This window comes from Acomys minous (genome assembly GCF_964271855.1).
Source record: "Acomys minous genome assembly, chromosome: 11".
NCBI classification, from domain to species: Eukaryota; Metazoa; Chordata; class Mammalia; order Rodentia; family Muridae; genus Acomys; species Acomys minous.
The window spans coordinates 42,987,067-43,012,867 of record NC_140492.1 but is presented as its reverse complement, the minus strand read 5'-3'; the positions used below and the strand labels follow the sequence as shown (position 1 = coordinate 43,012,867).

The following is a 25,801-nucleotide window of genomic DNA, read 5'->3' as shown; positions in this document are numbered from 1 at the left end:
CCCCCCTCAGGCGGCGCTGCCCGGGCGCCGAGAGGTGCTGCCTGCAAACGCAGCCTGGCACCGGCTGGCCTACTCCTCCCCAGCCCGGCCCCCGGCTCGCGCTCGCCGGGGCAGCGCCGCGCGCCCCCCGGCCCGGGGCCCCGCCGGCGCGGCCGCCGCGACCCCTCGGCCCGACCTCTCGCCACCCAAAGTTTTGGCTGAGGGGAAAGTGGCCCGCGAGGCGCCGGCCGGTGGCGGCTCTGGCTCCGGACGCGCGGGCTCCCCTCGCCTTCCTCAAGTCCACCCTACCGGCTGCCGCCGCCGCCGCCGCCGCCGCTCCTGCCGCGGAGTCCTCGGGCTGCAGCCCCGGCGGCTCGCAAGTGAGTAGGAAAACAGAAAGTGCGGGAGAGCGCCCGCGGAGGCTTGCGGATGGCGGGCGCCTACCTCGCGGGCTCGCCGCGGCGCGAGGGCGTGTGTGTGGCTCGCCCTCAGCGGCCAGTCAGGGGCTCTCTATGGGAAAGTGGAGAGAGGAGCTCGCGGAGCCGCGCTGCCTCCGCTCCACTGTACACTGCTCCACATACAGTACATGCAACCCGGAGAGACTGAAAACACTCATTTTATATAAGGCAGCCTGCCATTGGCCCGCGCCGTGACGGACGGGCGGCGCAGCCAAACAGGAGGCGCGTTACACCCAAACACACGCACACATACACACATTTCGCAGAGACACACAAAGATCATCACATTTTCTATTTTCCAGTGTTCGGGACCTGTAGACAGTGGGCGAGGACAGGTAGAGAGGCCCGGCAGAGCAGGGATCTGGGGGGAGGGCCTCTCTGTACCAACTTGCCAGGCTTGAAACTGTTGTCCTTTTGACTTGGGAGGGTTATGGTAATAAACTACAACTCCACTGGATATGGAAGTGAGAGGGGGGGTGGGTTTGATCGCTGCCTTGTGGTGCCCCATGAAAGAGGCGAGCATTGTGTTATGATTTTACAGCCCGGCCTGCTAACAAGTGGCAGAAAAACGCTTTTTATTTGGATTTCTTTTGTCAAGGGGCTAGCCATCACATAGGCCAAAATAGTGCAAGATAAGTTTATCAAGACAAGAATGTATTGAGATTGTTAATGCCTCGTGTGCAGACAAATTTTTTAAAAATCAACATAAAACGCAGAAACAAAGATAAACCTTTTGCTAAAATAGCCAAATGTACACTAAAAAGTCAGAGGGCAATCACCTGTATGGGCGCACAAGATGTGCTGAAAGGTAAACACTTCGTGGAAAAATGACTATTGACAGTGTGCCTTAGAAATAGGCCCCGTGGTTCAATATAGCCAGTACACAAACACACACACACACACACACACACACACACACACACACACACACACACAATGTGGCCCTTTATTTTATATATTTCCCAGTCTATGTGACTACTCTATGTCCAGTGATTTCTAGAGATGGTGAATGTGAGATCTAGATTTAATGATATTTTTCCTATGCTACATCTTTGGCAGATCATGTTTAACAGTTTGATATAAACAAGCCAAAAGGTTACTGAGAAAAAGCCAATTCTAAGAATTAAAAAGAATAAAATTCACACACAAGTTGTTAACTATTTGAGCAATCTTGTGCAAATGAGTTTTTTTAGTCTCTTTCGTCCTTAGATTTGATTTGAGTTTTTATTTGAAGATTAAAATATGCTTTCCCAAGATTGCCTTCATTAAATGGTTATTCAGCATCCACCGCTCACTGGCACTATTCTAGGACCCAGATGTTTTCCTGGAGTTCCTTCTGACCAAGATCCAATTTTTTTTCCAAGACTCTTACATACAAACAGTTTTGAAGATTAAATAGTATGACTTTTATGGTCTAGCTGATAGCTTAAATTTTAAAAGAAAACTGAATAAGATGTCCTTTTTGTTATTTTTTTTATTTTAATTATTTGAGACAGAGCTTAACTGCATAGCCTTGCCTGGCTTGGAACTACATATGTAGATCAGATGAAGTTCTCTTTGAACTCACAGAAATCCCACTGCCTCTACCTCACGAGTGCTAGAATTAAAGGTGTGTGCCACCACATCTGTCCCATCCATTTTATTTCCTTATGCCATCCTAAGATAATTTTCTCACAGTCATAAGTATATTCAATGAACCTGTGTTTGTGTAAGAGTGGAAAAAAAGAAACCAATTTTTAAAAAATAAAAAGTTTATGAAATTTAGAAGACAAAGTAGTGTGTAGAATGTGGTGTTATATCTATTTTTAAAAGAAAATATTTTTTTTTTAATCCTCTAAAAGCTGAGCAGTGGTGGCACTTAGGAGGCAGAGGCAGGCAGATCTCTGTGAGTTCGAGGCCAGCCTGGTCTACAAAGCGAGTCCAGGATAGCCAAGGCCATACAAAGAAACCCTGACTCAGGGGGCTAAAATCCTCTACAAGCACAGTATTGGGTGTGATAACACTGAAGGTCATATAAGATCCCTCTGCGCTCAGTTGACAGAAAGAAACAAATGTTCCTTATTCACACTACACTGCTCTGAAGTCCGAGGTTAACTGCTTTCTCTATTTTGCCCATTAGAGAAAGGCAGCAAGGGCAATCTAGGTAGGTACAGAATGTCAGTGATGAAGGAAATTAAGGCCAGAATTTTTAATAGGTTTTGAGCAACTTGAAAGCCCTGTTTTTTTTAAATAACTAACTTCAGAGTCAAGAGGCAAATAGAAGAAAAAATTGTTGAAGGACTTCTATGCACTACTTTTTGAAGAGTTAAAAATCAGCAAAAGTTGGTATACTTAATGGCTGGGTGAGGTGTTATGACTTACTTTTAGCATATTATATAAAATGAAAAATATGAAAAGCTAGCCCATTCCCCACTTTTTCTTCCAACTTCCACCACAGGAAAACATACTTTATTTTTATGGCCATAAAGGTTTTTTCTGTTGAATGAATAATATAAATAATATAAAGTTCCAATAATCAAACTTTCATATTACACAACACTATCAGTTAAAGGAGTGATATTGTAGGGGGTCAACATTTGTATATTTACCTGTACATTAAAGTATATCAGGATGGCTAAGTCATTTATTGTTTAAAAAGCACACGGTCACAAAAAATGAAAAGTCATGTGATAAGTGAAAAATAAAATTAGAGTTTTACTTTATTTCATAGTCCCCTTGAATATGGACTTTTCTTAGTATACTCCAGGGTTTTGCCTTCTAGTTTAGCAGTCTCTGCCAGTGAGAGGTGCTAGCTGGCTCAGACTGATGCATGATATAAAAACCTAAGAGTAGTCAATCAGTGTTATTTTTACACATACAAGTCAATGGCAGAGGCATGGCACAAAGTTTTGTGAAGCTTAATAATTGTCTTACCAATGGAGTTTACAGATCTTGTTACGGCTAATGTGCCCGTGTGTGGTCGCCTTCCACACCATACTCTATGGACTCCAGCATGTCTAAACACATTGATGAGTGTGAGTGTGTGTGTGTGTGTGTGTGTGTGTGTGTGTGTGTGTGTGTATGTGTAATCCCAACAGTGGGAGGCAAGAGTGTAGAAGAAGCTCAAGGCCAGCCTGATTTAGAGTGAGAACTTCTCTCAAAAAATAAAAATAAATAAATACTATGAAAGAGCAATGTCATCTTTAGCCCAGAATAAAGCAAGCAGTTGGGCATCATAGCACCTAAAAAAGCAATTTTATTGATCATTCTTTGACGCAGACCAACTTGAGAAAGTTACAGTGACTTAGACAACAATTTGTGACTCATCCTTGGCCTTTCGGAGATTCACTTCTTTTCTGTATATTATATATATTTGTGTACGTGTGTGTATGTATGTATGTATGTATGTGGTGTATGTATGTATGGGGGTGAGAATCATACCTCTTCCCTTACAGCTAATGTTAAGGGGCTAAGAATTAGAAATCTTATCGTTGGACCAAAGCAGAAATTCACAGGGCTAAAAAGGCTGCAGAATTAACAGTAAGAAGAAAGAATAAATGGCACACTCAAGTAGGGTGATGCTCAGCCGAGCACTGTGGAACCCCTAATCGCTTCTGATCCTCTCTGGGATTCTCGCTGTATCACTCTTAAACACAGCCAGATATTTTTCTTAGGACTGCATATTGATGTATTGACAGAAGTCTTTAACCAGTGGCAAACACCTTGAAGAAAGCGGTGGCATCTTCCTCAACATCTGGCTTTCCGTAAGTGGCTAGAATGGTAACAACCGCTGGTGCCGGAAACGTAGCAGGAAGCAAAGATCTAAACAACAAGTCAACGAGACAAGGAAACCAAACTTGGAAGGGCCATCCCTGCTAGACACTAAAATAAAAAGTTAAAACACAGTATTCAGAAAAGAAAGAGGCGACAGAGAAGATGAGGGCCCTATATAAATCATAAACAGAACTGATATCATAGTCACTGGAGTTTATATTTTCATATTTTTAATAGTCTAAGGTATATTACATTTTAGATAACCTGGCATGCTCACTAAAATCCATACAAGATATATAAGACAAGTAGCAAGATAGCCTTTTCCCTGTCATTGTTTTATGTTTTATCTTCTATATAATATCTTATTTATATAATGTAATTTTACATTATAATTTGTATACTACTTAACATGTATTATTTGTAATATAATTATTATAGTTATATAATTACATCATTTTTACCTTCCCTTTCCTCCATTGTTCTTCAAATTCAATAACATTTTTTCATTGATTGTCGGTGTGTGTGTGTGTGTGTGTGTGTGTGTGTGTGTGTTCCTAAATACATAAGTACAACCTGCTCAGTCTATGAAATGTCAGTTGTATGTATGTTTTTGGTGCTGACCATTTGGTTTTGGATAACCAGTTGGTAAGCTGACTCTCAGCTTTCCTCAGTTGCCTGTACTTGTGTAAGGCTGAGGCCTCCTGAGCTCTGCTCCATCCACATTGACACATCTGTTGGTATTATCCCTGTTTCACGATCGCTTTTTGTTTGTTTGTTTTTCGAGACTGGGTTTCTCTGTGTGGCCCTGGCTGTCCTGGAACTCATGCTATAGACCAGGCTGGCCTCAAACTCACAGATTTGTCAGCCTTTGCCTCCTGAGTGCTGGGATTAAAATCCTGTGCCACAACTGCCAGGCCCAGGCTTGCTTTTTTATTTTTGTTGTTGTTGTTGTTGTTGTTGTTGTTGTTGTAGATTTTTGGTTGTTTTATTGGTTTTTTTTTGTTTTTATTTTGTTTGTTTGTTTGTTTGTTTGGGGGGTTGTGGGTAGGAGAATTTGTTCTGTTTCTTTTTTGAATAGGGGACTCATTTTAGGCCACGCTGGCCTGGAAATTGATCTGTAATGGAGGATGACCTTGAACTAGAGATTCTCGTGCCTCCAACTCTCCAATGCTGAGATTACAGCTTGTGCCACCATGTCCAGCAGGGTTGTCTTTTTAACAATGAAAATTTTAAGCAAGCGAGGAGCAATCAAATGGCTGCCTCGATATTATTCAGCTAGTAGCAAAGCTGAGTTAGGCGCTTAGTACCTCGAAGTTTCTCTTTCTACCTCCTTTCTTCCTCTTTTTTTTTTTCTTTTTATTTATTTGTCTCTGTGTGAGTAGAAGGAAGTGGAATGTACCAGAAAGTCACTTGAGGATCGTATCATACAAATTGGTCTCTGCGTGGAAAATAGATTCCCACTAGTGAATGTGTTATCATTGAGCACCAGCCGGGGCGTCTTCCTAGCGCTGTGCTGTTGGAAGCCTCCCCTGCAGTCTCAGCAGGGAACACCGGTTCTCCCACACCCAGCTCCTGCCCCGTGGCCCTGTTCCCGAGACAGCCCATTTCATCTGGCGGTTTTGAACATTATACAGTTCTTCCTGGCGTTTAGCATAATTTTTCTCCTTTTAGGTTTTAGCTACTGTTCTTTTTTTTCTCTTCTCCCCTTGAGACCACATAGGGTCATCTAGTCCCGGCTTCCACACAGTACAGCAAACACGCAAAGACCACTCTGGGAACCGCACCTAGCTCTGTTGTCTTTTCCCAGCTACTTGCCCTATCTCAAGGCGTTCTGTCCAGAGCACCGTTCGTGACTCTTGGTCTTTTCACACAGACCCTGCCTATTGTCCTTGTGGAGGTACTCCTTCAAGTGTGACGCACAGGCGGAGGCTGACTAGTGTAGGGTACAGAGTGACCACAGATCCTTGATAAAATAGTTCTGTTAATGCAAACTAAGATTTTTTTAAGCCCTGTTGGCCTATTTTGTGCTTCATCTCAAAAAGGAAAAAAAAAGTTTTTTCTTTTTTCTTTCTTTCTTTCTTTTTTTTTTAAAGGACGGGCCAATCTTGTGTAATTTGCTTGGGGGAACTGAGGTGCAAGCATTTATAGCCTATATATTATATGATAGTTCAGAACTGTGGCCTTAGGGGTATACCATCATAGGCTGTTATCCATATCTCCGTTCCAACACATGCTAGCGTTGTGATCTTGGAAAGATTTTGTAACTTCTGTTCGCCTGAGTTTGATGTTAACATTTCAGAAGGTTATTGTAAAGAGTAAATAATATGCGCAATATACTTAGAGCAGTATTCAGCATGCAGTATATGCCCAGGATATGACAGCTTTCTTTTTCTTTTCTTTTTTTCTCTAACACTTATCCCCAGAATTCCTTTCGCAGCACTATTTTGTAGATCAATTAGTTCATTCAACACATGTGCTATTGATCTCAACATCTGTGATATATTCACAAATTTCATGCCTTCTTACATTTTTCTCAGTAATTTTTTAAAGCGTCATTGAAGGTAGAACCCAAAGCGCGTGCCTCCCAACAAATTCACCTTGGCCCATTAATCAGCATTCCACATTTACTGAGCTTGTCCTAGAACCACCCAAAGTTGTGTTATTTGAACTCAGAGGAATTCATAGTGCAAGATATAATAGGCCCAAGAGTGTCACTAGAACTTAGCACGCTTATAGTGCCTCAGATTTCTTTTTAAGAAACTAAGCAGTGAAAGGTAAGTTGAAACCTCTTTCTTTGTCTGTTCTTCCTCTAGTTTTCCCTAAAAATAATTACTGTTTCATAATTTTGCTACCATTATACCCATGTTTTTACAGACCACTCATAAAAATACCTGATACAGCTTTGTCAGAAAGCTTTATAAAATTTTAAATTTGCACTTAGTAATTTTATCAGAGAAGAATTCGTTCTTAATGAGGGTTTAATATCTCTTGGCTAAATAAAATAGAAACATAAACTTCCAGCGAGATGTGGGATAGAGCTTAAAAATAAAGGAAACACTGAAGAATCAAATCTCAGAAAACCAGTTGTACCACCTTTTCCAGATAATGAGATAATTTCATTTGAATTTTTACCTAATATTAATTAATATTTTACCTAATGATAGTCTACTGGTTTTATTAGAAATTATTTTATTGTTTTACAAATTATTATTAATGTGCCCCAAGTTTCCCCCATCCCATTCTTTGTGTCACTTAAAAAAGGACTGAATTCATTTGCTTTCCCCAATATTTCCTGCTTAGGCTATGGACCAGGTAGAAGAGGACATTTTGCTTGATTCTCTCAGTAAACATGAATAGTTAGCCAGTGTGGGATATAAGTGGAGTCAGTGGTAGAAGAAACAGGAGTTTCCATTTAAAAAGAAATATTTAAATGAATCTAATTCTTGTTCATTTTATAGACCACACAAATGCTATATTATTATCATCTGTGTGTCAAATGTACTTTTAAAATGAATAATGACCATGGGGAAACTAGACAAAATTAATTCAAAGAAATTTTTTTGGTTCCTGAAGTAAAAATAATAACAGTACTAAAAGAAGGCAAATAGGTATTGAACAGAGGCAAGCAAGATATCCCCTGTAGACTCATGTTGTTGTTGTTGTTGCTATTGTTGGTTGGTTGGTTGGTTGGTTTTCTGAGACAAGGTCTCTCTATGTAGCCTTGGCTGTCTTAGACTCCCCTTGTAGACCAGGCTGGCTTTGAGTTCACAAAGGTCTACCTGCCTCTGGCTCCCAGAGTGCTGGGATCACAGGTGTGCACCACCAGCCTGGCTAGACTTCGTTTCTTCTAACGCCATTACAAAAGTAAACTCTGGGTTGGCCTCCGTTACCTACTCTGCCAATTGCTTTGTCCTTTCTTTCTTCCCTTCACTTGCCTGTCTAGTCAGATTTCATTTAGTTTCAAGGGCCATAAAGCCAGACACATAAGCTTCAGGGGGAGAAGGGGAAATTAATTGTACCACAATTGGAATCTCCCACAGAGCGCAAGGACTTCAGGATAACAAAGCACAAAAACAAAAGCACATAGCCTGACAGTTACCAAGTGAGGGGCAAGGGTCCCAAGATATGGGCATGGGGCAGGGGGGTGCTGGGTATCAAGTATACATGTGTGTGGTTAAGCAAAAAACTGCCCTTTAAAGGGAGCTAGCTGGGGAGGGCAGAGTGAAATGGGTATTGTACCACATAGCATTTTCTAAACCCTTGCCTCTACTCTGTGATTCATTTACTACCCTGTAATTTGCAGAATCTGCCTTTTCTCCCCAACCTGGAGAAATTCAGCTACAATTACTTACAATGTTTATGACCTGATGTTGTACCTGCAGCTATCCAGAAATATGTTATTTCTCTATATGCCTGCCCATTGGTTACGTTCTCCGACTGCTTCTGGCCACAATTTCCAGCTCCACGCTTGGCTTTTAATGGTGTGTATTTCGGAAGACTTGCAGGTACTATGTGATGGAACTAGAAAAGGTGGGTTTGTAGGTGCACTCTGTATTCCACTGAGAAGCATTCAAAATCAGATGAAGGAAAGGGAAGGTCTGTTAGAACCGTGACGCAAGCAAAGCATCCGCAAAGAACTATGGAGAGAAAGCCCGGCTTCCTCCCAGCCCCCACGTGGAGGAGGATCCTCAGGGCTGGGAGATAGGCCCGGAGTGTTATCTGGAGGCAGAGTTTTAACACAGGAAGCACACGTGAGCAGGAGTAGGATGGGGACAGTAGGAGTCACATACCATTCAGAAACTAAACTAAAAAATGATACACTGAGGGAGGCGCTATTAAATGGCAAGTTTTGTATGGACTCACAGCTAGGCTTACCCTCACTACACAACAATTACTAACACAAAAGCAAATATATTGAGGCTGGCCTTTGAAAAGGGGTTTCTTGGAAAAAAAAAAAAACGAAGTGCAAAAAGGAGACACGAAGTAGTATTCTTGAAATTAGACTAAAAACTTCACAGTGGAATAATTGATCCTGGATCTTAGTACCTAGCTATTTGGAAAGATATGGTCTCCTTTTCCTATCGCTCCATACTTTTCCTTAAAATGCCATCTCCTTTTCTCAAAACCAAAGTTTTATGCTGAACTTTGGATTGGATATTGTTTTCCTTACAATCTTTAGATCGGCTCAGCTAACAGGCTGGCTACAGCTAGTGCTATAGAAAAAGAAAAAAGGAAGTGAAAATGTCAAGAGAGAGTCAAGAGAAAAGGAAGAGAAAAGGGTAACAGGAATATGGCCTGTGGTAGTTTGACTGAGAGTGGCCCCCAGAGGTTGACATATTGGAGTACTTGGTACCCAGTTAGTAGAACTGTTTGAGAAGGGTTAGAAGATGTGGTTGGTTGAAGGAAGAGTGTCACTTGGGGTGGCCTTGGAGGTTCCAAAGGCCCATGCCAGGTCCAGTCTCATACACACATATCAACCATACACAAAGGCATGTAAACATGTACAGAGTTATGTCTGGAAAGGATGAGGAGCGAGACTTTATTCAGAAATTAAAGTTTAGAAGCAACAACATAGGTCAACCTCAACCATTGCCTTAATTATGTATGGAGCAAGCCGGTCTACAGAGTGAGTTTCAGGACAGCCAGGGCAACACAAAAAAAAAAAACCCTGTATTGAAAGATTAAAAATTAAAAAAAAAAAGATAGCTGCAAAGTACGATATAACACAAATTGTTCCTCAGAACTAGGGATGGTGGCAAAGCGAGGTACCTTGGAATACTGGAGGAAAATAGACCAGAAGAGCCAACCTCGGAGCCTCCAGTGCATAAGGTTGGAAGAGAGGAGAGCATTGCTTCAGTCAGCAAAGGGAAGACTGGATTATGGGATATTTAGTTCTTAGGTTGTCTTTGTATCCTAAGAATAACAAAATGGACCTTTGGGACATATTCTTTTTATGATCAGTGTATTCACTATGATTTCTTTCAATTTCTTGGGTTTGTACTCTGTGTAGTACTGAATGATTGAGACTTATTTTATGTGCCTCAGACGCTTCAGTAGGAGACTAAATGTATTAGAGTTTACGATAGATAGATAGATAGATAGATAGATAGATAGATAGATAGATAGTAATATAAATCTTTTAATTCTAAAATGTAAGTATTCATTGTTATAAGAATGTTAGGAAAGACTCCACTATGGAGGTTTCAGGTGGTTGCCACACAGATCGCAAAAAGTTCAGATGCCGGCAACAAGAATGACACTTTCCATAGTTGAAGCATGTCGGCCAGGATTGACAGACACTGAATATTGATGTAGATTTGAGGTTTTATTTATATTTGGGAGAAGCATAATTACATTTTGATTTTATGTCATTTCTCATGGAATAGATTTGTTATTCAACTGGCATTGTGCAGTAAGCTATGCAGTTTGTGTTTGGTATTTTCTTTATCTGTGTAACTTCATGGGGTCTGTCTGCACCAAAGCTTCCCATAGAAGCAGAATTGATTCAAGAGTAAGAGCTGTTACTTTGGGAATCAGAAAGATCTTCAGTGAACACTGGCTCTTCTATTTTCCAGTGATATGACCTTGAACAAATCCTTATGCTTAGTACTCCTTGGGCCTCAGTTCCCTAATCTGTAAAATGGGAATAAAAGTGGTACCTACTTTAAGGCTTACTGTGAGAATTAAACATGAGCATGAATATAAAAACAGTTCTGGACAATAAATAGCAGGTCTTATATGTGGCTTGTCACACAGTGATGTTTAGTGTCCAGTCCATGGTGCTCAGGATGATGAATAGCAATTTTATCTCCTGAGTAAGGTAATTAAAGTCCTTGAGAGATTTGGGAGAGCATTCTTTAAACATTGCTGAAATTTAATATGGTGACACAATAATTATAGTGGATGGATGAACAAAATATTTTCTTTACAAAAGATAGTGGTCTTACTAATTATTTAAGTAACGCCAAAAAATTCCAGTGTTTATGTACCTCTGACTTGAATTGTTCAGCTTTCTCCATATGTATTGGCAGTAAATCAAAAACAAAAAACAAACAAACAAACAAAAACCAAACCCCTCAATTTTGGAAGGAGGCTGAGGAGATTGCTCAGTGGGGAACTGAGTGACTCCATAAAAGCAGAAAGTGGTAGCATGCATCTGTAATGCCATTGCTGAGAGACAGAGATAGAGTGATCATGGGGTGCTTGGTGGCCAACCCGTCTAGCCTAACTGGTCAGCTCCACGTTCAGTGAGAGACTCAATACCAAAACATAACATGGAGAGCCACAGTGAAGCAAATCTCCATGTCGACCTGTGTACCTGTATAGGCAAAGGTTGTGAGCATGTGCACATGCGCGTGCGCTTGCACACACACACACACACACACAAAGAGAGAGAGAGAGAGACAGAAACAGAAACAGAGAGCGATAGAGACAGAGGCAGAGACACTCAGTTTAATACCAATGTTTCATCCTTTGTATTCTAAGTCTTATATAGTTTTTGGTTGGTTGGTTGGTTTAGTTTGGTTTTAAAGTGTGGATTATCAGAATTAACAGTCGGGTTTTTTTGTTTGTTTGTTTTGTTTTTCCAAGACAGGATTTTTCTCTGTGTAGCCTTGACTGTTCCAGAACTCACTCTGTAGATCAGACTGGCCTTGAACTCACAAAGATCCCCCTGCCTCTGCCTCCTGCATGCTGGGATTGAAGGAGTGTGCTGCCACCACCCCACCTTACCAGTGATTTTTAAAAAATAACTTTTTAAAAACTGTGACTTTTTAAAAATTCAAATAGTTGCTTTGGGCATGTAGAGAGATCTGTAAGTAATAAGAAAATATCCAACACTAATTTTTTTTTATGAATACTTAAGCTTAAGAATGGCTTGACAGATGGGCATGGTGGCTGGTGCCTGGTGGAGCACGTCTGTAATCCCAGCACTCAGGAGGCAGAGGCCGGCAGATCTCTACGAGTTCAAGGCCAGCCTGGTCTACAAAGCGAGTCCAGGACAGCCAAGGCTACACAGGAAAAGCCTATCTCAAAGAAATGAAACAAAACAAAACAAAAATGAGAGGGGGGAGGGCGGAGAGAGAGAGAATGGCTTGACTACAGAAGTAATTGTTCTACAAGTAAGCTGTGTTCTCTAAGTGGTTCTGTGGTTGGGATCCTTATTTAAATGGTAACTTGTATGAGGCATCCACGTGACACGTCCTGACATTTGCAATGAGAATTGCAAGTTTCCAAATGACTTTATCACTGGTGATATATTTTCTCTTCTGATTCTTCAGAAACAACTGACTCTCAGCAATTACTGTGCTAACATCTAAACTGTTTGTTATTCCTATTCAGTGAAGAGGGGGGCTGAGGATGGAAAGGAAGTGAAAATTTGTATGATTAGAATCCACCAAGGCCCCTTACTTAATGTAAACATCTCCATGACCAACCTCTTTGAGCTGGACTTTCCCTTTCCTGGTTCCTAAGTGTCATAAGTCACTAGCTTATGTTCCCACGGCATCTCTGTCCTGAATATTCCTCTCCCTTTCTATCTTCACAGCTACTCCCTGTCTCAAGGGGGAAAAAAAGAAAGAAAAAAGTATGAGTCCAAGGCTAAGGGGCACACCCTAAGACTTAAGGCATGACAAACCCCAATATCCAGCCTCCACAAGATCTAAATGATCCACTGTGGATGTTACTGCCCATCAAAATGGAACTCAACATTCTTTATAGGAAGATTTAAGGACATGTTCCTATCGCACATCTCCCATAAGGCCCAACATACAATAGAGCACCCATGATGCCTGATATGTAATAAAACTTAGTAGACATGGGGGCTGGAGAGATGGCTCAGCTGGTAAGAGCACTTGCTGCCCTTTGAAGTCCCCATATCCGTTTTGATTGGGAACCAGTTATCTGATTCTGTTCTGCTTCTTGAACCATGAAGGTGGTAAACCATGTTGCATGTTTCAGTCAGCAAGTAAAGGAGAAACATACGTGAGAAAATGTCAGCATAATTTGAAGTGTGAGAGAGAATGCAGAAAGTGCTCGTAATTATGTTCAGGGGGAAATTGCTCTCTATTGCCTGACCCTTAGGAAATTGCAGACCCAGAGACAGGCATGCTACAGAAGCAGCTCTGCTCCCTGCTGCCATACTGTGTCAACTCTACAAGTATTCAGCTTACTAAGCCGTTTCCCAATGCCAGGCAAGATGACGAAGACTGATATTTTAAAATCTGTGCTTTGTGGATTGATAAGGTGTTGAGTGAAATGGTGCTGACTTCCTTTTGTTTGTTGGTTGTGTTTGGGTTTGAGACAGGATCTTACTCTGTAGATTGGGCCAGCTTTGAACTCGCAACAATCCTGCTGTCTCAACCTCTCCCATTCTATGAGTACAGACATAAAGTCTTGTGCCTGCCAGCTAACTTTCTTTTGATTAAAAACCATTTTAAGAGCTCCTTCTGGCTATAGAGTCATGTTGTGTGTTAAATGTGAAGATCACAACAGAAGAATCTTTTCAGTATGAATTGACAGGTATGTCACGGAAGGCACGTAGTTAGCAGTTAGCAACTTTAATAAAAAGAAGGACCTGGAGGCTGAGGTGGCTTTATATGCTCTCTTGTTCAAGGAGCTCGCTCTCAGTTATTTGTCCCAGAGCAATGATTGTACTCACGGGCTTTGGAGTCAGAAAGATGTAGAGTTTTAAGTTCTGGGTCCACCCCTTATTAGTTGTATAGATCTTGACAAACCATCTGTCTTCACTTTCACCAACCATAAATTGAATATAATAATAGTGGTCATGAGAAATACAGGGCAGTGGATGCAAAACCTTTTAGTATGATCCTCACCATGTGGTAGCACCCCTGGGCCTTGGCGTTCTACAATTCTATTGTTACAGTCTTTTCATATATTTTCTCTAAGTACTTTTAAAAAAATAGTGACATATCAAGATGTTCCAAATGGCCTATTCCTTGTTGTCTCAACTTTACTGATTCAACAAATATTCCCCAGGTAACTATTACATTCAAAGACTGTTCTACCTTCTTAAATCATAGAAGAAAACAAAGGAAGACAGCAGCCATGGAGCTTTCGTTGCAGATGAGAGGGTAAGTACAATAGGCAATTAACACAGTCAATAAGTTAGTTCCGTGGAATGAAAAATGGAATGTGTATTATGGAGGCAGGGTATGGGAGTGTGAGCATTCCAGTTTTGAATGAGAACAGAATAGGACTTCTTAGGATGTGTAAAAGCAGAGCCATGGGAAATGTGTGTGTGTGTGTGTGTGTGTGTGTGTGTGTGTGTGTGTGTGTGTGTGCTCCTGAGGTGACAATGACTATTTTTTCTTTTTCTGGCCTCGCTCTGTTCTTTAGGGTCACAGGTTGTTCATTCTTTAGCCTCTGTGGCCACAGGACATTGGGTGATAGATAATTTCATATATATTTTGTATATTTCATATGATAAGTTAGAGAAACTTAGGCTTTCTCTCTACGTGTTTTGTAACAGAGTTTATATACAATCAAACTCAACATTTTACACATCATAGAGGCAAATGCTTTGTAGCTCACGGAAACATATTCAATTAAACTATAAATCCATGGATACATTTACTCAGGCAATTTTTATTAAAACATAGTACAAAATCGGTTTTACATCTCAATTAAGTAGGAGGAGCACTGCAGTGGTATTCAAAGGCAGAGTCTGCCCCTAGCTGGCCCCCTCTTACCTTTATCGCATCCCCTTGCTAACTGTCATTATTTGACAGTTCTGTGCCCTCAGCTTTCTCAGTTATGAACTGGGGGTGGCATGCAGTGTCCTTCCATATCTATAATTCCATGATTCTTTGGAAAGCTGAAATAATGTTTCTTCTAGAAACTAGCACAGGTATAAAGTATAAGACTATAATCTCTCGGCATCTGTTTTACTGAAAACTGCAATTAAGTTGATTTATCCATTTTTGGATGGGAAGAAAAGTAGATCGTGCTGATTGTCCACATATTATTGGTGATTCTTTACCATTCGTGTTATAAATGACTAGGAGAATATATGCTTGCCACAGTCTATTCACCAAGAGTCTTGCCAGGTACATAGAACTTTAAGACATTACTGTCATATGTTAGTTACCACATACTTGAACTACCCCACTGTCTGTGAACCTATAGAGACTTACATGCCATCTAGCCTTATCCTTGATGTCTCAACGGCTTTACCCATCATTATTTATGTCAGAGTTAATTCTATCAGTCATGTGTTATAAACTTCATTTCTATGTAGGGAAAATGGAAATAGAACCAAAGTCCACTAATAACTAAAGAGACTACCTACAGATATAATTCAGTGATAGGGTGTTTGCCAAGCATGTGTGAGGCCCAGGTTCAGTTCTGCCATATCTTCAACAATCAGTTAAGAGATCTTGTTGCTCTTCCAGAGGACCAGGATTTGGTTACCAGCACCCATGTCCAGCAGCTTACACCAGAGCAGGCAACTCCCTCTTCTGGTCTTCGTGAGTACCCAAAACCTAGAGAAGCATGTGCATGCACACACAGAAGTACAGACACATAAAAAGAAAAAGTAAATCCTACATAAATTAACTAAAAATCAAACTTACATCATACCACAAACTCAGACCTTTTCTTAATCGTGTAAACCAGGCCTGGCAAACTACTGCCTGCATAAAGTCTTGGTCTGCTCTGCATTTCTTCCTTTCTCCCACTGAGTATCTCAGTATGATTTTTTTTTTACATCTTTTAATGCTTAAAGAATGAAAAGAAGGACTATACCATGTGGTATGTGTGCATTATATGAAATTTGAAATTCAGTATTCATAGACCAAGGAGCTTACTGGGATACTGATGTTTTATGTTATCTGCCCATATATGTATGGCTTCTTTCTCAAGAAAATTGTTTTATATTTGTCATGGGATTGAGTGGTTCCAAAGCCTAGAGTATTTATTATTTGTCTTCTTCCAGGAAAAAAATAAATGCTGATCGCTGGTCTAGACTATATGGACATCTTGCTAAAATATCTAAATTAAAATTTAAAAACAGACTAAACTCATGGTGCCTATTTTACATGAATGTGGGCTGGTGCCTTTGTATAAGAAAACTATCCACACTTTTTTTAGGCTACTGTTTCGTCATTATAGGTCGCTTGGATACTTGTTTCTTTGATTGCTACTCTCAGTTCTTTTCACTTTCACTCATCTCTTCACTCTAGCAATACAATTAACTACCTGAGAATAAGTTACTAATCAGACATAGATTCGTTAGTTAAATTGTCCAAACACTTGGTCTTGCTATGCATTGGTAGGAAGTGGCAGCACAGAGTATCTGGAGAGGAAACAGAGGAAATGTCCTTGACTCAGTTGAGAGGTTGGTGGAGGCTTCCTAACAAAGGGGGGGGGGTCCTTTAGCTGAGGACCTGATGAGGAGGGTGAGGAACGGGTAGTAGAAAGGAATCAAAAGCACCTGCTCCATCACTTTTTCTCAAACCCTGGATGAGCTGGGGTGACTTCGCAAAGCTTGTATCAGCCGGGATTGAGCGAACAACGGAGCAAAACAATGTACTAGTTTAAGATGGGTTCGGTGACTAGGGCAAGATCTTGAGAAAGCCAGAAGAGTGAGCTCTAGACTGGCCTAGCGAGAACGACTCCCAGAAGACTGCAGTCCTGTCCCTCTGAGGCCACCACTAGAGTGATTCCAACAAGACCATGTGGCTGCCACAGCACCAGCCAGGAAATCAAGGAAACAGCGTCAGCCCTGTCTCCAGTTCCTTGGTGTTCGAGTGATCCATCTGCTTTGTGCATCCTGAGCTTCCTTCTGCTCTCATACTTTGAGGGAAAATGGAAAAGGTGCCTACAGCTTTCTGGTTGTTGTGGCCCAGATAAGCAGTCTGAGCCACAGAATCTATAACATGTACAAAATTAGTGTCGTTGTCCACTCAAAGAGTTCCAAATAGTTTGCAATGGCTGGAGCAGCAATGTCTAAATATTCAGGTGTGGATCCCTTCTCAACATAAAAATACATAGCCCCCTGATAGTGAAGGCACAGGTTATGTTTTAGCATCCTGTATTGAAAATAATATATACTAGAAATAGTTAACACTTCAGTAAAATTGTACTTATTAATCACAAGACTAAACACACACTTTGGAAAATGGTAGCAGTAACAATAGCTCACATCCCTGCCTGTGTTTCATGAATTCACTTATTTAGTAGTGAGGCATACATAGCCAGCCTATTGTACTTCTCCAGTCTGCAGTTGTGCAGTCCACAACTCTTTCAAGTAGGGCCTTGAAACCCAAGTATTTTAGATACATAGTTGGAGAGAATTGAGCCATATAAAACATTGAGGCATACGATGAGTGAGGAGCCCAAAAACAGGCTGTACACATATGCTAATAGATTTTGTTATTAGATGTGACGTGCTGTACAGTCACAGAATTCATGCAAAAGAAGGATAAAACCAATTTTTCACATGAGAGCGATTACTCAGCATAGACAAGGCCATGAGCTAGGGGAATAAAGGTGAGGGTAAGGAGGCTCTTTCAGCAGCCTTCTGTTAAATAAGGTATAGGTAATGGAGATGATGAGGTTAGGTACTTAGACACAGAATTGATTACGTTTATTTATTTACTTATTTATTTAGTGTAACTTGAATGACTAGTAGGAAAGTGCTTGGGTAACCATGTCAACACAGAACAGCTCTTCCAGCTTCTTGAGCAAGATGTTCACATATATGAGATGAGCACTGAATTAACCAACTCCCAAATATCCCATGGCATAATATAATAAAGATAAGTTTCTCATTTGGATCACAATCTAAGAGAATGTGAGAAGGGACACAAATTCTATTCCACTTGATTATTCAGACCTGGCCTTCTTCCTTCCTTGGATCCACTTTCTTCTAGGACTGCTGAATTCTCTAGACTGAAATTATGAAGCTGAACTGAAAACAAAGAGACCTTGTAGAAAAAGAATTCACCACTTGTGCATGGATTTCATTGGCTAGAACTTAGTCATGTGGCTTACCTGTGCTGGTTATGAGAAAGGTGGTCTGGTTCTACAATCAGAGAGAAAAGAGGCACTCTGTTTCACAAATGTCATTTCCATCTCTTCTATAACTATAGGTTATAGCACTAGGGAGGCAGAGGCAAGTGGATCTCTGTGGGTTCAAGGCTAGCCTGGTCTACAGAGTTCCAGGACAGCCACGGCTACATAGAGAAACCTTTCTCAAAATACAAACTAACTAACAAAAAAAAATTAGGCATTATCTGCACATGATCGTTGTGCAGAAACATGAACCCCTTGATTATCCTGTGTTCCTGTAGTTTAAAGAGTGGAAAAATGGGTAGGTTCAATACATCTACTGAGGCAAGAAACTGATAAACTGAGGACACAGGACCTATAGTGGGGGCATTTCACTGTCTCCAATATGTCTGTAGGTTGAGATACTCTTTATGTTAAGAGACAGCTCTTACCTCTTAAGGGTCTGCCATTTTCCAGGTATTGCTTGATATGCTGGGACAGAAATGTGTCCTGTCTGCTAGGTTGGTACACCTCTATGGTAGAGGTGCATCACAGACATCCTCATGACCCTCTGCCCTAAGTTTGTATGATAGCCCACTCGATTCGTTCTCACCCCACTCTACGCATCAAGTGCATCCTACTTCTCATTTTACTGGTTTTGTTATTATTGTTGTTATTATTGTTGTTGTTGTTATTATTGTTGTTGTTGTTATTATTGTTGTTGTTGTTGTTGTTGTTATTATTATTATTATTATTATTATTATTATTATTATTATTATATGTGTTTTTATTGTGAGAATGTGTGCCACAGTGCACACATGGAGGCTGGAGGACAACTTGTGGGAACCAGTTCTCTACTTCTACCACTTGGGTCCTGGAGATGGACCTCAAGTCATCAGGTTTGGTGGTGAGCACCTTTTCCAAGCAAACGGTCTTGTTAGTGGCCTTCTAAATGAACTGGCTTTGCTCCCTGGAAGAAAGGACACTGACACCAACACAAGTCCTCTAGTCTCTGGTCAACCCCTTTCTCCTCGTTCTCTGCACCTGCCTTCATTGTTGTTGTCACCATTGTCATGCTTACCATTACAGCAGCCTTGTGTTAGAGATGCCACCTGTACCTTCACTGTGATGACAGTTGCACTTTGCAGATTTGAATAGTGAGAGCCTGAGAAATTCAGCGCCTTGACCTTAAGGGACACAATGATGAGTCTGGCTGTGAACACAGGCCTGCTGACATCATAGCACACGACCTGCCCACCGCAATAAAGACAGATCCTGAATCTATGTATTTAGATAAGAATTTAGAAAGTATGACTTAAGGCTTGCTTCGGTCAAAGGTCAAATTATGCCTTGATTTCAACAAATCTGGGTACTCAGACAAATTCAAGTTATTGGACATAAGATATTCAGGACCTCGTAGTGAGTTAGGGAACTTCCTCAGAGATCATTTGATCCCATGAGGACGTGGCCAGGAAACCAGGCTGACTGCTAACCCTCTGGCATCCCTACTTCTGAACTTGAATGTCAACATTGGTGACCTGGTGATTCTACAACATATTTGCTAGAAATAACTGTTACCATTTTTATTTTTATAATACAAAAATATTTTCATATGTAGATTTGAGATATAAAACTTGGTCAGATTACCTAATAAAAATTATGTTTGATTTTCTCAACAAAAATATTGTAATGTATAGCTACTTACCTTTGTTGAACAAAAAGAGTAATCAGAAATGTGTGTGTGTGTGTGTGTATGTGTATGTACTTAAAATGAATTGATAAGAATAAAATCAAAGTAAACATGTTTTCCTCTGATCATAGTTTTAGTTTCCCTGAGAGGGAATTTAAAATTGCTTCAATTGTGTCTAAGTTAGTAAATAGGAAAAGTGCTCGAATGACAATAACACTTGTAACGAATGTTCAACCAGCATGGAAAAGACGACAAGGAGAGAGTGGTTCTGTGCGCACCACAATAACCTACACAGACACTATTCCATAATGATTTTTCATGAAAGGAGAGACATCCACTTTGTGTTCTCATGTTAGTACAGCTCCTTAAGTAAATGGTCCCTTGCACAATGTACATTCCTTCAGTTTCACAATATTCCTGACCTTTTGAGTCACATTTTGTCATTTCTGCTGGTCCTTCTGAATTACCTCACAGTCATGTTATAGAAAGAGTGAAAATGTAGGTCACGGTATGTCTCCGCAGCCCCACTGTGGCAACACGGGGAGACACAGAGGAAGACATAATGGGCCGGCTTTGTATACTATGCTAAGCATCGCACTGCTCTTCTTGAGAGGGTGCCGTAGTACTTGCGAAGTTTGGTCAATCACAATGGTTTTCTGGTGAATTACTCTTGAAGGCCCACCATCTCAAGTGAACTGTAGTAAAGCCAGCTTTCATAGAGAATGTGAGAGATGAGTATCAAGTTCTACTTCTTTCCATAGAGTGAACAACTGACTGTAAGGCTCGCGGAAGAGCTTGATATCTCATACATGTACTGCCACTTGAGTGCAGCTTTGAGAAATCCTACTCCAAGAAAGTGGGGAGGCATTGCTTGTGAGTGAAGATCCCTGATTCTACCCTACATTCAAGTCTCTGGCTCTGAAGGAGTTGTTTTGCATTCTGAAGGTCTGGCCCTTTAATATATAAGATTAAGGAGTTGGGCTAGATCTATTTCTGAGACCCTTTTAAGATTTAAAACGTGGCAGTCCCCTTCCCTGTATGTGGCTGAGGAGGAACTCCCTCTCGAAAACTGATTAGTAACATCGGCTGTGAAGTGATTGATAAAATGATTGCAATATTTATGATTACAGTGACTTCTATAGTGACTGAACATTAGCACAACAACAACAAAGTCTTTTCTTTTCTGTCCTGTAAGCCAGAATCCAGATCCGTGTTCCTACAGGCCAGTACCAGATTCGATCTGTGATGAGTAAGTCTTCTCAACCCTGGATGCATTCATGCAAAATTTCAGATCATCTTGAGATCCCACAGCTCTTAAGGAGCCATCCTGGCTAGCCTGGAGGCGACACTGGTCTCTGCTGAAGCCCGTGCCTGCTTGGAAAGGCCTTTGGCCTCAGGGCTGCTGTGATTTGGAGGCAGTGCTGATGCTGGTAATGCCTGCACCTGGGATTCACCCCACCTGGACTTCAATCCAGGGCCACTTTCCCAGAAGTTCTCCCGCCTTATCTCTGATTTCTATCTACTTACTAACCTTAAAGTCCTCCTTTCCCCGAAAGCCCTTAAGGCAGTGGTCTTTAACCCACCTGATGCTGTGACACTTTAATGCAATCCCTCATGTTGTGGTGATCCCCGAACCACACAATTATTTTTGTTGCTACTTCATAACTATAATCTTGCTATTATTTTGAGCTATAACGTAAATATCTGATATACAGGGTATCTGAGATGAAACCCTTGTGAAAAGGTAGTTCAAGACCCAAAGGGGTCTTGTCCCACAGATTGAGAGCCACTGCCTTAATGGATGTTTTTGCCTCTTGTCGGTCTCTGGGATATTCTATATAACCTCTATTTAAATTTACAAAACCTCTTCAAATTTGCTTCCTGTAACTTCTGCCTGGCTTTGCTAATATATCTAAAATAAAATAAAAATAAAAACGAAATCTTGAGGCTAACATCTAAGTCAGAGAGTGCAAAATACAAAAAGATACTTCATGTTTTTCTGCTATATTATTCATCATTAAAAATATAATTATTTTGGACAGAACATGTGGCCCTTGCCTTTAATCCTAGCACTTATGAAGCAGAAGCAGGCAGATCTCTGTGAGTGCCATGCCAGCCTAGTCTACAGGGTGAGCTCCAAGTCAGCCAGAGCTATATAATGAGACCCTGACTAAAACACACACACACACACACACACACACACACACCATTTATACATACATGATTATCTTAAGGGGAAGAATTTGTATTTATTTTTGCTATGTTTTTAAATAAAACTTCATTGATGTGCCATTGAAATTCCTGTCATATAATTTATAATTAGCATTTAATGTGTATGTTTTACATTTTAGTAGTTTGAATAAAGGAAAGTTTAATTAGTATAGATGCATTTTAGAGAGGACTTTTGAATTCCTTCAAAGAATTAGAGGGCTAGCAATAGGTGCTAGCTTTTGTGTGTGTGTGTGTGTGTGTGTGTGTGTGTGAGAGAGAGAGAGAGAGAGAGAGAGAGAGAGAGAGAGAGAGAGAGAGAGAGAGAGAAGGTCAGAAGAGGGAACTGGAGTGGCATGCAGTTGTGAACTACCACATGAGCGCTGGGGATCGAACCTAGGTCTTCTGGAAGAATATCCAGTGCTCTTAACACCTGAGCTATTTCTCTATCCCCGATTCTACCATTTTTTTTGTTGTTGTGCAAATTTTCAAAATAGAATAGGCCATATTATAGCACAAAAAGTTTTATACTATAATGTTAACTGACAAAGACAGGCTATGGCACTATAGACCGAACAGGATCACACCTAAAATAAAATACAAAAGAAAAGAAGAAAAAAAAATGACTGGATGGTCATTTTAGAGTACCTTTTCTATTTTCTCCACTTTATAGACTTTTAAGTTCCTCAATTGCCACGAATACTTTTAGAACAAGAAAGATGGCTTTATTTACACCATGAACTCCCTTTTATCCAGAAGCACATGCCATGGCCACTGCTCATCAGCCTGCTTGGTTCAGTTGGGGAGCTCAGAATGGTGAAATAAACTACACTGATATACTGGTTTCTACTTTGCAAGTTGCATCCAAGAATATTGTCTCTTTTCCTGGAGCAAAGAGGTGAGGATTTTACCAAGGAGACTGTCAAAAGTTAGCAAAGCAGAGGAAAGCAGAGGGCAGCCGGAAGAACCTATTCATGTAAGCAGTCCTCTCTAGGGAAAGGATGTCACCTGAGCTGATGAGCAAAGAAGGTAGAGGTGAGCAATTCCATGAAGCTGAGGAGGATGGGGGTGGGGGTGGGTGTGGGTGGAATCAAGCCTTCTGATTCTTGTGGGCAATACTGTTCTGCCTCCTGGGTTTCATCAGTTTAGAACAGGTTGAAAGTCACCCATGGATTTTTTCAAAGGAGGAAAAAGGGCAAGGAATAAGGAATCCCATTGCAGAGTATGTGAAAGAGTAAGATACCACACAGCCATATGCCTAGAACAGCTGTCATTTGATGATTTTTTAAGTCTGCAAACACTACTTTAAAGTAATAAGGATGTATGTAAGACTAGCTCAGGTAATGTGCGTGTCATGTAAATTTCAAGAGGAACGGAGTTTTATTTCTTCTGACATAATGTGTAGATTATATGAGCAATAAGTAAGGTAAAGTGAATGAAAACAGTTCTCAATAAAAACAAGTTTTGCATCAAGACTATAGACACTTCTTTAGCATATAGTTTGGCATAATTATTGGACCCTGCTATAAAAAATATATCTTTTTTTAAAATGACGCAGCCGGGTGTTGTGGTGCATGCCTATAATCCCAGCACTCGGGAGGTAGCGGCAAGCGGATCTCTGTGAGTTCCAGGCCAGCCTGGTCTACAAAATGAGTCCAGGACAGCCAGGGCTATTACATAGAGAAACCCTGTCTCCAAACAAAACCAAAACCAAAAAATGCCTTCAAAGCAAGTCTATGAAATTCAGAAGAAAAAGCACACCGACTGCTTTACTTAAAGGTAATAACTTATTTTGCCAGACTCATCAAATTAAATTGTCCTGGGCTGTAATATTTTGTTGTTGTTGTTGTTGTTGTTGTTGTTGTTGTTGTTTTTGTTGTTGTTTTGTTTACTGCGACAAGATAGCAGTGATGAGCCAAGATAGGAGACACTATTATCGTGTGTGCGACGGAGCTGTACGGTGAAATGGAAATCACGCCAAATGGAAATCACCACGCCACACAGCAGATCCACTTTAGAGGTTTATTAAGGGAAGGGATACAGAGACAGTCTCCGGAGACACACAAGGTAAGAAGGGGCCAGGAGGAATTCCCTTTTTAAGTGACCTACTGCATGAACAGAAAGTGCACACGCATGTGCAAGTGTAGCATGTCAGGGCTGGAAGAAATTCCCTTTATAGATTGACCTAGTGCATGCACAGAGGGTGCACTTGTGGCTTAGGGGAACTGAGTCCTGCCGGCTGGTGGTGACGTGTTTCCGAAGGCATGCTTCCAGAGTGGCTTTCATGTTGCCTGTTTTCCCATGGTCATCAGGGCCTTTAGGGGTGGCTGTGTCGCTGCCTGTTTACTAACACTGTCAAACCGGTCAGGAGTTCTGCTCACCTGACATCCAGATTCTTTGAAAGGCACTTGGTGTTCATCTAGCAAATTGATATTTGACTTCTTCTTATCAATTCACCATCAGGTTACTTTGATCATGAATACCTCTGGTCCTAAACCGTGAGCATACCAGCAGATTACTTTAAAATACTCCCTTCCAGCTCCGTAAAAACATTAGCTCAGTTCAAGTGACTTTAAATGCTAGAAATCTCGATAAAGCTAATAATGATTAATTTTAATATGCTTACATATAGAAATATAGCTTATATTAATTTGATTTTAAGATTCTGATTTTTTTTTACAGCTATTAACTGCTGAACTCATTACATATATCGTACCAATCAAAATCACCTTTACTCGACTACAAGCTAAAACCAGGATGTGAAATGGAAACCACTCAAAACTGCTCAGAATCATGGGGGCAAGGGCAGCTGTGAGCAGGGGGTCTGTAGCTGCTTATCATAAGGCTGACTTTGAAAACAACAGGTCAAGCCAGATCTTGGCAGTGGGTCAGTTCTTCAGTTAGCTCCCCTTGATTCTCTTTTGATTCCAGAACCGTGGCCTCCAGTATGTCTGTCTCTGATGGTGTCATCAAGATGTTAACTAACATGAAGATGCACAAGTCATCAATGCCGGGGCACATGAAGAAGGGCAAAAGGCGCTCTTCTGCCTGAGTACAGTAAGAAAGCAGAGGGCACGACGAACCTCAGTCACATATGCCAAGAAGCTGCCAGACAATGATTGTAGCTATGCCCTCTATGACACAAGACCAAGGGGATGCAAGGAGGAGGGCCTGGTGGTCATCTGGGTTCCAGAGAGCATCCCTCTTAAGAGCAAAATGACCTGTGCTAGTTCCAAGGACATGGCCAAGAGGTTGGCTGGAATCAGCATGAATTACAAGCAAGCTAGCAGGAGGTCAAGACCCATGCCACTGTTATCTCCCTGGAATGCAAGCCTTTGTGATCAGCCTCCAGCCCCCTGCCTGAAACAGCTACTAGCCCAGACCTGCCCTGTCTGCAGGAGTTGCAGGTTGTCTCTGCCAGGCTGGAGGGGTCTGGGAGGATCCCAGCAGGAAAAGGACAGTGCCTTTAACCCAGTTACCTGAACAGTCCTTCCAGCCCCTGGACTTTTCTCCTACCCCTATATCTGATAGTGCTGTCTTTCTCCAAACTACTTTTGATCTTTTGATTCCTCTTGGGTTGAAGCAGAAGTTTGTGCCTGTCACCACCCAGTTGGAGGAAGAAGCTGGTGTTTTTATTGTATGTGGGAGAGTTTAGAAGGCAGAAAGAGAAGGGGGGAATGGTGTAATTGTTATCATCTCAAAG

General features: G+C 41.1%; 1 long non-coding RNA gene across 2 annotated transcripts; it reads left to right on the top strand.

Annotated features, from left to right (window-relative positions):
- The first annotated feature begins 299 nt into the window (after positions 1–299).
- Positions 300–25,801, top strand: LOC311608555. Of its 2 annotated transcripts, XR_014783008.1 has the most exons (6): positions 300–359; positions 14,187–14,281; positions 20,652–20,835; positions 21,090–21,320; positions 24,000–24,165; positions 24,781–25,801. It is a non-coding gene; the product is annotated as an uncharacterized lncRNA (long non-coding RNA). The 2 variants fall into 2 exon arrangements; XR_014783007.1 differs by lacking the exon at positions 20,652–20,835.